At 41.6% G+C, this 9,218-nt stretch overlaps 1 long non-coding RNA gene across 1 annotated transcript; it reads right to left on the bottom strand.

Annotated features, from left to right (window-relative positions):
- Positions 1 to 838: 838 nt before the first annotated feature.
- Positions 839 to 7,165, bottom strand: LOC104683380. The gene is made up of 3 exons (XR_750813.4): positions 6,794 to 7,165; positions 5,309 to 5,449; positions 839 to 1,050 (listed from the first exon to the last, which is right to left on the bottom strand). It is a non-coding gene; the product is annotated as an uncharacterized LOC104683380 (long non-coding RNA).
- Positions 7,166 to 9,218: the final 2,053 nt, after the last annotated feature.

Here is a 9,218-nt window from a genome sequence, read left to right as displayed (position 1 = left end):
TGATCACAGCAGCTGGAATCCAGAAAAATGGAGAAACTGCCTTTCCTTGCCACGAGGATGCTGCTGATCCAGCCTCTGCCAGCAGCTTGTGACAGCCTTGGGGGAAAGGAAACACAGAAAACCAGAAGATAGTTTAAAATGCTTTTAAACTGAGAGAAGACAGGGTTAGTGGGAAATTGGGAAGAAATTCCTGGCTGTGAGGGTGGGGAGGCCCTGGCACAGGCTGCCCAGAGCAGCTGGGGCTGCCCCTGGATCCCTGGCAGTGCCCAAGGCCAGGTTGGACATTGGGGCTTGGAGCAGCCTGGGACAGTGGGAGGTGTCCCTGCCCATGGCAGGGGTGGCACTGGATGGGCTTTAAGGTTCCTTCCAACCCAAACCATTCCAGGATTTTATGAAGATCGGTGACTGGGAAAATGCACGTTTGTGTTCCACCTGCAAAGCAGTGCAAGCTCCTCAAGCTGCAGCGGTGATTGATCAGGAAAAGCTCCTCCTCCAGTCCTCTGCCAAACCAGGCAAGCTCAGCCCTGAATTCCTGATGGAGCCCAGGAATGGTGGAGAGTCATTAATTATCCACCCCTCAACGTCCAAGAGTAAGAATAACCTCACACGTGCTGACTACACCACGCTTATCAAATCTCTCTTTATTTCAGCAGGGCAAGTCTTTCCTGAGAAATGTAATTAATAAAAACTTGATGAACTGGCTGGTTTTTAACTACCCCTCTTTGCCCTTCTGTGACTTTCACTGCTGTGTTCTCCCATCATTGCAGCACAATTTACTACGGACGAGGTTTCCAAACTGTTTCAGGGGGGCAGGAATGCAGATAAGCACCAGCTGGGACTCCTCACAGCTGCCTGCAAGTTCACCTCTGCATCTTAACACCCAATTATCTTGTGAAAATACAGCTGCCTTAGGTACCTGCAGCATCAAATACAGCACGGAGAGCTACAAGGCTGCAGATGTGAGAGCAAGAACATCCCTGCAGGAAAAGCCATCCAACGTGTGGGGCACAGGGTAAAAGCAGCTGTCACTCCTGGTGGGGTTAGCACTACCTGAAAAAACAGAAATGGTGTTCCAAGGCCTGTAAAAGCAATGCACACATGACTGGATCTGCAGAAATTCCTGTCCTACCACGAGGAAAGAGCACAGGGCAACCAGCTGAGATCCTGAACGACCCCAAAGCGTTTCACAGGCTGGAGTGGGTGAACTGTTGGTAGAACAAGGCACTGGTTTGGGCTGAACTTCATTTTAATACAGTGAACTACACCCTTTTCAATATTTACAGATAAATCTTTATGGTCATATCTGGTTTTTCCCTCTGGTTTTACCTTTTTTCTTTTATTATTGTTACTGCCATGTTCCCTGTCCTGTTATAAGAAAACTGGAAATGTTTCTGTCTCCAGTTCTTTGCACCCCTTCCCTATTCCATACCACCCACAATGCTGCATGGAAAAGATGATCCTAAAGTTCTCCCACTTCCTTCAAGAGTCCTTGCTCAGAACAGGGGGTCCTTTTAATCCAGCTTCTTGCTACATACAATTTACGTGTTCACACCACTCAGCTAAAAAGCTTTTGAAAGGGTGCCTTTTATAATTTTAGTTTGGAGTCTGAATATGTGAGAGTGGCAAAGGGAGGACAGAAATGTGGGCAATTCAGGCTGTTTCAATGTGAACTAGTCAGAATCTTGATGGCAAAATTTATTCTGGGCAGGAGAAACAAAATATAGATATATGAGGATGCAGCATCATCAGCATCCTGTAATCCCTCTCTGCTGTCAGAGACATTTTCCTCGTGGCTTATGAAAGTCAACATCATCTTTACAGTACAAAGCCTTGAGGAATCAGGGATTCAGGAGCAGGAACAGAGATGTTTAATGTTATTTGAGACATTTTCGTACCAGTTTCAGTTATCTCAGCACCACTTGCTGGAGAAAGGGCTGTAAGAGCACATGGCAATACCTCTATTCATCAGGGACTATTCATCCAATATTAGTTCTGAAAAGAATTGTCGCATTTTAACCATAAGCTGGAGCTCAAACTTCAGCATAATATTTAATATATCTGCAATAGCTAGGACTTTAAACCAAAAAAAGTGAAATAAGTATGAAAAAATATTAGCAACTAATGCAATGTAAGCCCTTGAAATCTGCAATTTACTTCTATATTTGCCTCCTATGGTACCTGAAAGAGAATCCTACTGATTCCCCGTGGGTTTATAGCCAAAGTACAAGCTATAAAATTATCAAAAGGCATTTAAAGATCACAGGCTGGAGCCTTAAAATTTTAAACCCCATTTCAGAAGTAGAGCTGGTATTTTTTTACAGTGGCAGATGATCTCCAGAAGAAGGAGAAATAAACTGGGAGCCCCCAGCACTGCATGAACATGGGTGGAAAATGCAGGGAGATTTCATGCCATGGGTACCAGGGGTATTTTGGGGAGGTGATGCTGGTTTTTCTAACACAAATGTCCCTGAGGACTGAGCACAGGTGCTGTACCTGAGGCACACACGGTGAACCTCACTGCACTCACCCCAAAAATGGGAAATCAGTGGGTTCAGCTCAGTGGGTCGGCTCACGTGAGATCTGCATGTTCAATATCTGGGGGTTTTTGGTGGTTTTTGCTGGTTCTGTGCAGCAACAAAACCACAGCTGGGGTGAAGAGAAGCTGCAGCACCAATAATGGCATTCCCCACATCACCACTGCTCCAAGGCAAAGGGGAATTTCCTGGGAACTTTTTGGGTGCCTTCCTTCTTCTTCTGAATTTTAAACTGTCATTCACCCCTTCAGCAACCCCCACCTCCACCATTAATATCTGTGTCATTTAGCAGTGGGAAAAACACCTCTCAGGGAAATGCTGAGGATGTTCAGTCTCATTCATTTATCAGAAAAGGAACTCGGGGATTTGGCCACAGCACCCAAATTCCTCTGTGAGGTGGAAAAGGCAGGAGCTGTGAGGCTTCGATTGCCCCAGAACATAAATTAGGGCTGGAAGTTAAAAGTTAGAGAAAAACAAGGCAGGAATTAGAGAAACAAATTTAAAAGTGTGGAACAAACCACTGGGGGAGTTGGGAGTTCCTCCATCTCCTGAAGCTGTTCCTGCCACACTCTGTCCAAAATATTCCACGACCTTGGACAGACCGGAGAAATTGACATCTCCACAGCCCAACAACCACCACAGGTCCATCCTCTCATGTAAAGAGATGAATACTAATTGAGAAATGACTCCATTTTTATCCCCAGATTCTACCTGAAGTTCTGTGGGAAAATAACCACCTTTTATTGCAATCCCTTTCCTACTCCCCCTCAGGCTGGGGGATGGATCCTGCAGCACATCCCTCAAAATTGTAACTTCTGAGGCTCTGGAAAGCAGAGAATGAGGAAAAATTGCTAAAATGAACCTGCTTTATCTCCAAACATTCTCATTCCAGACACAAATTGAGCAATTACTGCCATATTAATTATTCTCCAAAGGTGACCTTCATAATTTCTGATGACTCTCTCCCTTAATGGCACTGTAGTCTAATAAATATACCAGAAATGAGTGAAAGGATGGGGAAAAAGGAAAGAAGAAACACCCCAACATGTGGTCCCCCAAGGATGAACATGAAAATTGGGGATTTTAGAAACCTCTTTTCACAGAAAACTTTGAAAGGTATTTTTTTCTGAAACCAGGATTTAGTCTTATCTGCTAACACCAGTTTCCAGATGAGAAATTCTCCTGAAATCCTGCCCAAATTCGTGTTTTGGTGATAAAATATGAACCTGAATGCATCCTATCAGTTCCTTCTGTGGGCAATAAAAGGACAGCTGGGGAGCAGCACCAGAGCTCTGAATGCCATGGTTTTGTTGCACAAATCATGAAAAAGATTTATAACCTGTGTTTGATCTGGTTTTTTTGGGGGGAGGCTTTATGTGTTAACCTATAAACCTCTTTTTCATACCTCTTTTTCCCATAAAATGTCCTTTGCCTGAGCGACACCATTAACATGGATAATGAGAATAAACACCCAGGTTTATCAGCCAGAGAAAACACTGGAAGCAAAGAATTGCAAACTTAAAAATAAAGCAAATTAAACCCCAGTTAGAATTCATCGTTACAAACCGAGCAGTCTGGAATGAGCAGCCCCACCCCAGAATTATTGGGAATTATTCAGTGTTTTATAGCCCTGATCCAAGGCACCAAACTGTAGCCTTTTTGTGATGCCTCAGCACAACAGAGACTCCTCCTTGCCGTGCCCTGTGGTTTATGCTTCTCATCCAAGCAGATGTTTTGTAAATCATAAATTAAGGCCCAGCTTTATTGCTTCTCATTTCAGTGGCATTATTGGCCTTGTCGTGGCTCCCAGATATGGGATTTTATGATGTGTCCTAAATCCCCGTTGGTCGTTTGTTAACTTCAGTTTAACAGCTCTGCCACCACCACCTTTTTTTTTAATTTAAACAAATAACAAAATTTGCCAGGATTTTCACCTGGAAAGTGAATTTACTCACTCTTATGGATAATGGTAAAATTCTCATTCGAAAGCTTCTTACTCATGCCTGTATTATCTTCAAAATTTCACTGGATCCAACCACAATTAATGCAGAAAAGAATTTGACTCTGTTGTGTTCACTTCATCTATTGGATTTTTCATATTTTTTTAAATTTTCCAATTTACCTTCTCCTCTTAGGAATATAAAATAAATTAGGTGGACACAAATTCTCTTTAGAAAATATTCTAAACATTAAAAATACCTCCTTTCATTTCCTTTCCATGTTTTGATTAGGTTGCGTTTCCATAATTATTCAGGACAGTGCCAGATTTTGCAAAAGAAAAAATCATGAGGGTAAAGTGATACTCTCAGAGGTCCCAAATGTTTCATGAAAACTTGAAATAACTTGGAATAATGCAGATAATTCTATATGGGAGAATTCCATTTATCCCTAGTGCTGGACATCCAACACATTGTTCAGTGGAGCACCCATTTACTGTGTAAATTCTCACTTCCATAAACCATTAGTGGTGCAGGAACAAAGTGAAAAACACAAGGATGGACAGAAAGTTTTTATGAGAACAGATTCTTAACATGAGAGAAACTTCCCCTTTCTTCTCTCCATTCTTTTCCTTCAGCAGAGAAATTGAAATCTCCTGCAAGTTTTCTACATCCAGTTTTGGAAACTAAGTAACTCACCAAGAATTCGACTGGATTTTTCTCACCCATGGCAAGAAGGATTTTGAAGCTAATTAGAGTGGGAATAGCTTCAAAAATGAACTTTCCTGGCTCGGAGTGGAATAAGGGTTGGGAATGAACACAAGAGGGAGAACAAACCCCACATTTGCAGCAGCACGTCTCTGTAGCAGGTTGATGTAATCCAGGAAGCCCAAAATAAAGAACAGGGTTCAGATGGTTAAAGATGCTCAGAGCCAAGCAGAGGGACCTCAGTTCTTTGCCTCTTCTTCCCCAGTGATCCTGAAAATAAGAGGGACTGATCCTTATCCTTCCCTCACATAAACCTCAGCCAACTAAAACAGGGAGAAGGAATTGTGGTGTCTGGAATCCCAACATCCATTATTATTTTATAAAACACATCAGTTGGAATAAGCCAGCTATAAATGTGTTGATCTCAAAGGTCAGGAGGGTTGAGATGATATAAATGAAATTTCAACCCCTCGTGTAACCTTTAACTCCCCGACCTTCAACCTTGTTGTGATCTTTCACCTTATTTTAGGTAGATCCCCTCTGCATTTGTAAGAAAAAAATAATTATGAAAAGAACTCAGTAAGTGAAGCCTTCAATATTTTAGGTACCTGCAACTGAAACAAGGGGTGGAAAAAATAAAAAAGCCTAATTTGACAATGGCAAAATGTGTGACATTATTTAAGCAGCTCATTATGTGAAGCTTTCGAGTTGTTCTCTGAGCTCAGCTGAAGTTTTTGCTGCCTTCCTGCCCTTGTTAAGTCTTTCTGGTAAAAACTAAAGAGCTGGCTGTCTAATCAGAGATTAATAAGGCAGCTTATTTGGGAACTCTACACAGAAACAGCAGCAAGACAAAAAGGACTTAAGTTAAAAAACTACTTTGCACTTAAAAAAAAAGAAAATATGCACAAAGTTTGTCGGCTTCCTTTGAGAAGTGATGACTTGCTCCTTCAATTTGAGCTTTTACACATTCAATTCCACGGTAAAAATATTTCCAAGTTGCAAACTTTGAAGCAAAGCATCACTGAGCAAGGTTCAGAGCATGCTAGGGCTTATTATACTTTTATTATACTTCCCTTAATGTCCTTAGATTTTGAATTAACTCCTGTGTTTATCTGGGAGTCATTAAGGGAAGGAACTGTGGCTGCACAAATGAGTGACAGCCAAAGCTTCACTCCTTGTTACCTAATTCATGTTTGAATATAGATGGGAGCTACTCACAGAGCCCAGCCTCAAAGCTGCCTTTGATGAATTCCACCTCCTTTGGGCTCTTAGAGGAAAAACTTCAAAACCACAGCCCTGCTCTGTGACTTCTGCTGAAGTCAGGGCTATTTTGCCACTAATTTCCCAAAAGGAAAGGAAAAAAGGACTGAAAAAGTATTAAAAAATAAATTTTTAGTGTTTTCTACAACCCACCTGCATCGCCTTAGAGCTGTTGTAAGAGTTTGGAAACAAGGCACTATGTGGAGAAAAATCTCCCCAGGATCTTTCATATTTGGTTTCCTTCCATTTGTAGAATTTCCCTTTATTCTCAGCTCCCCTGCCAGGCTCTGTGGGACTCTGTGCCTCCCTCCAGATCCCAGATTCACCATTCCCTGATGTCAAGAGCGGAGTTACCTTCCCCAAAATCCAGATCTCAGAGCTCTCAGCTGGAAGTGCCATCAAGGGTGTCCTCTCCTGGACAAAAGCAGCTTCTCAGGATGCTGTAGCCACTGGATCCCTCTGCCACCACAGCAAGGATCACTCCTCGATACTGAATCCTCTTCGAATGATTTTTTTTTCCAGATTTTTACTCCCTGGGGACAAAAAAAAGGTAAAGTAACTGTTATTCAAATACCACCCAGTGAGCCAGGACAGCCACACCATATGAATGCATCTTAAATTTCAGCACTGCTGTCTCAGCTGCCATTTCCAAAATCCTAAATCTGTCACTGGGATCTCCCCCAAACAGATGCAACTCCAGAAATATCCCCATTCCTCCCTGCTCTTTGGGACGAGAGGCTTCCTGGAATGCTCACAACAAAAACTGACAGAGGAAAGATTTTACAGTGCCATTCAGGAAATGAGCACCTGGCAAGCTAGAGAAGAAAATGAAAAAAAACCAACCCACAATGACATATTTTTATCTAAATAGCCCAAAAACCAGCTCAGAAATATCCTGACAAGTGCAGGGAGAGCAGGGAGTCAGGGTTGAAATGCTATTTTGGAAGGCCTTTTAATGTCAGGACACTTTAAAAATGCATTAAAGCCACTTAAAGGAAAAGGGAAAAAAAGAAAAGTGAGAGGCTTCATCTCAACTGTTCTGCAGCTGCTGCTTGTAAAAAAACTCTGAATTACTTTATGCCTCCTGTGGCTCTGGATCACCAAGGGCACCCTGAAGGTAAAGCTCCCGTTGCTCCCCCTGAATCTGTGCCACTCCCAACCCAATTTCCAACTCTGACTCAACTCCCTGAACTCCTGAGCAGAGCCAGAGCTGCTCAAGTTCCTGCAAGTTCACGGCCTGAGCAGACTGAATTTGGGGAAAACAGAGACCACAAGAGAAATGCCACGGAACAACCCTCACTTTAAAAGGTTCCTGAGCCTCACTTCACAGGAACTGATGCTCATGACCCTTGGAATTCCTCTTGCTGAAATAAATGTGGTATTTTGGACACCAGTTCTGCAAATTACTTAGTATCAGTTGTTCTTTGTTAACCCTTACTTATGGGCTGGGTTTTTTTTAAATAAAACTAGAAGTTTCTGAATTGAAATATTAACATTTATTAGATATTTTGAAAAGGCTCAGTGCAGTAGCAGAGGTCAAGCTTCACTTGTCTTCTGACTGAAATCCTTGAAAAAAAGGGAGAGCACCTTCTTTCTTTTATGAATAAATTAGGGGATTTCAATATAGATATAACAACATTAAATGGATTTGGCCCGAGCACATTACAGCCATTGAATAAATCACTGTTCAACAGAGAAAAAGAGGAAACTTTGAAAAGAAATGTAATTTCATTCAACTTCATGACAGAATCAATTAATCAATTCAGTATAATTTCAGACACTTGTTAGAGAGCCCATATTGGGGTAAGATACAGGTCCATGAAATATTCCATCATTTCAGGAGAGGATGGAAAATAAATTCCTGCAAGAAAGATCATTAGCTTGGGAATTGTCTACATCAGGTGTCTGATCAGAGCCGGCAGAAGTGAGGCAGAGGAGAGGGAGCTCTCTGCAATCCCCCTGACCCCTGTCAGGCACAGTCCCCTTGGATTCAGTGCAAAGGGGAATGAGGAGAAGCACACAGAAATCTGATTCCTGCTGGGAAATTAGGAGTGGTTGCTGTGGCCAGTGGAAAGAGCCAATCTCATCCCAATCCCACCACTCCTCAAGGGAGCTCATACTGTGCTTGTTTCCCTGCTGAGAATATCCATGGGAGGAGAAGAAACTTAATAGACCTAAAAGAAAATTTGCTTTTTAGCATTGCCCAAGTCAGGACTGGACAAATATTGTGTCTTTCTTTTTTCCTGCCAAGAATCAAATTCATATTTAATCACAACCATGGTTTTTGACAAGTCACATCTCTACAATTTTGCTTCCCCTGCAATCCTTACTCTTGTCTAGTTTATTTATACTTTTCCTTCTTATTCAATAACATCTTTTAAAAAGGGAGGAAGATAAAAAAGAGCATTGAAATTTAAAAAAAAAATAAAATAATCACTGTCTTTCCCCAGAAGCTGAGGGGGTGAGAAGGTTTTTATTTTTGATACCTATTTAGCCTCTGCAATTCCTCTCCAACATGATCCAGCTGAGAAAATTCCTTGTACAATTCCTTAATATTCCAATACCTACCTGACAAAATGGCAAATGACATTAAGTTCCTAAACAAGACAAATTATTAAAAAACAAAACCAGATGAGTTTACTCCTCACCACATTCATCTTTTGTGTTCTATGAATATTTTCTCTGACCTTCTTTGAGTCCTAAAAAGATTGGTCTTGTACGGGACAATTTCATGACATGAAAAAAAAAAAAAGTTGAAAGTTAAGGCAATTTGAAAAGT

This window comes from Corvus cornix, chromosome 12 (genome assembly GCF_000738735.6).
Source record: "Corvus cornix cornix isolate S_Up_H32 chromosome 12, ASM73873v5, whole genome shotgun sequence".
NCBI lineage: Eukaryota > Metazoa > Chordata > Aves > Passeriformes > Corvidae > Corvus > Corvus cornix.
Note: the sequence above shows the minus strand (reverse complement) of the source record. Positions and strands in the feature narration are given on the sequence as shown.